The 2,866-nt window shown below is 44.2% G+C and overlaps 1 non-coding gene across 1 annotated transcript; it reads left to right on the top strand.

The window, feature by feature from the left end:
- Positions 1–2,426: 2,426 nt before the first annotated feature.
- Positions 2,427–2,498, top strand: TRNAE-UUC (transfer RNA glutamic acid (anticodon UUC)). Its single transcript has one exon. It is a non-coding gene; the product is annotated as a tRNA-Glu (tRNA).
- Positions 2,499–2,866: the final 368 nt, after the last annotated feature.

Genomic DNA, 2,866 nt, shown 5'->3' with positions numbered 1-2,866 from the left:
ATACTTTGGTGGAGGGGGAGTGCTAGTTAAAATTCAGACTCCCAGGCTCTGCTCCCAGAAATTCTGATTTTGCAGTATCTGCAATTAAACTAAGTGAATCTGCAGTTTAAAAAGTCATTGTTGATCCTGGTACTGCTGGTGTGAGACCCACACTGGGTGAACACTGCTAACCCCCTGGGAGGCACTGTCCAAGGGGCCCAAGCAGGGAAGCCTCTGATGAACGCACCAGGAAAAGGAATCCACCTTAAAATACATTCAAGCCCAGAAAAGAAGCTGACTTTTGACAGTACCAGTCCACTAAGAACTTTGGTTCCCTTTCTCTCCACTCCAATCTTGGATGGCCTTGGAGCCTTGAAGGGAGAAAATGAGAAGAAAAGAAATGGGAAGTGGATCACACCCTCTTTCCTGGACAGCACACCTGGCCGTGTGGTGCTGGTAAATATTTAACTAGCACCTCACTTATTAAAACAGTACACTAACTCTTCAAGGTAAAAAGCCCTATCTTGGAGCATTTGCCTATTTCTGTGGTGTAAATACTCCCAGCACAGCCACCTCAGGCTCTCAATGTGATGTCATTGAACACAGAGTTGGGAAGAGAAGCCCACAACTGTGAGCCAGGGGGAACTCCATCCTCCTCACCATTGCCCCTAGCCTGAAATCATGCCAAGGCTGGGGTGGTGGAGAAAAATATGATAAAGATTGAGCTGTTGAAGAGTATATTGTTCTTGACTGTGCTTTATTATTTAAAGTGACCATAGGGCTTTCTGTTATTGTTGATTTTCATCCAGTGGCAAGAGAAAAAGTGAACAAATTTCAGTTCAGTGATAATCAGAGACAAAAGTAAAGTTTTATTTTGGCAATATCTTAAGGATGGTGCCTGTCTAATGTATGGGTTACATTGACAACTTTTATCTTTTAAACTGTTAAGATACTTAAAAAAAAAAAAAAGAATTATCAACAAGTGGAAACACAAAACTGAAAGGTACGTGTGAAATCTGAGCTCCCAAATTGAGATCCAAAGATGTAGGGCATTCTGTAGTTGCTGAGGTTTGTTTTGGAGAGTTTTCTTTAGTGGCCCAAAATAGATGTCCTCCAGCGGTCTCCGTGGTTAAAAAACAAATGAAATAGCATAGGAAGAACCACCAAAGATACGGATAAGACAGGTATTCTGTGAGGATTAAATAAGCAAACATATGTGAATGTGTCTAATACACACAGTTAGTTTTATAATCAGTAGGATCTAGTTTTTCTTCAGAGCTTAATTGTTTGAATGATGTGGATCATGTTCACTCCCCAGGTAGGGAGCTTCACCCTCTTAATAAATGCAAGAACACAATGAATGGAAGTTTCTCTTTCGGATCTGTCACAATTGAAGCCTTAGGGAGGCTCAGTTAGGGAAAAAGCGAGGAACCAAAACTAGAATCAGCTTTTAAATGGGCTCTAAAGTGCCCGCGGCTAGTAAAAACAACTTCTGTGTAGCTGAAGCCACAACGAGGACACCAGAACCACAGCTCTCCCATGCTGCCTATCCCGAAATGGACTCTTTGTATGCACTTTCTTAATCCAAACAGTAGATTGCTACCGCATAAACTGCTCCCAAAGAAATGCTGCTTCAAATCGAGAACAGATGGGGAAACCACAAGGCCTTCCCATCAATCATGACTGCTCCCAGGGAAGGCCTTTGTCCAGTTTTATAAGCTACATTTACAAACCACCATTGCCTATTTTCCGTGACACAAATCCTGCCTTTGTCCTTTGAGTCAACAAACCTGGAATGCTCCTGGCTTCCAGGCAACCCGCGTTCTTGGTTCTGGAAAGAAAAACTTTCAAGGACTGGATGGGGCTTATGTCCAGCCCCAAGCCTTTGGATACCGTGGTAATTTGTGGCACAACCTGTCCAGGGGGCACCAGCCGGTGCGTTTCACCAAGTGCGGGCACACATGGGGTTTGCTTGGCGCCTGGAAAATGGTGTGCTTGGGGATGCTTCCCGCTGCTGGGACGCGCGGGTCTGCCGGCCATCAGGACGGGAGCGCCAACTCCATTTTGGTCTCAGCGGTAGTGGTTTTAGGACTTCCCACAGCTCTCGTGTCTTATTGAGTCTAACATTCAACCACCAGTCGTTTTGTATTTTGAAGGATTTCTTGTGAGGAATTCTGAGTAATGAGTCATCCAAGCTAGAGTCGACATTGGTGTATGTTTCGAGTCTAGAAAACTAGATGAGATCACAACAAATTCGAGCGTATGAACAGATTCAAAGGTCCTCTGTAGAGAATGAAAAGATACCAAGTGCGAGGGAAGAGGTTAAGCAGCGCTGCGTTCCTTCAGGCACAGAAGCAAGTCTGACAGTAGAAAACTGATAGGGTGAGTCAGCCGGAAGCAGTTGAGAACAACTCAATTAGGCAAAGCTTGGCCCAGTTCTTACCGTTTCCCACATGGTCTAGCGGTTAGGATTCCTGGTTTTCACCCAGGCGGCCCGGGTTCGACTCCCGGTGTGGGAACGCAATGTTTATTTTTTTCTTCTTTTAAACAAATTTTCTAAAATAAAAGCAACAATTTAGGTTTTCGTAACAAGGAAAAGACTGGTCATTTTAGAAAGCACACTAACCCCATTTCACTACAGCTCTGCGCGCGCGCGTGTGGGGGAGTCCAGGCTGAAGGGAATCAGGGTCAACCTCCAGAGCAGGTGTGAAGGTAAAGCAGACGGAAAGGTTAATAATAACTCTAAACAGTATGAAGACAACTTTTGAAATAACGAATTAAATCTGAGGTGAAAAAAGGTGGAGAGACAACCAGTCCCGTGTTAAAATATATGTTCCAGTTGGTTTTTGCCGTAAGTTTTCCTTGTACTATGGATACGGAGCAAATG

The sequence above is a fragment of the Furipterus horrens genome, unplaced genomic scaffold (assembly GCF_987537825.1).
Source record: "Furipterus horrens unplaced genomic scaffold, mFurHor1.1.pri manual_scaffold_12, whole genome shotgun sequence".
NCBI lineage: Eukaryota > Metazoa > Chordata > Mammalia > Chiroptera > Furipteridae > Furipterus > Furipterus horrens.
This window is presented reverse-complemented; position numbering and strand designations above follow the sequence as displayed.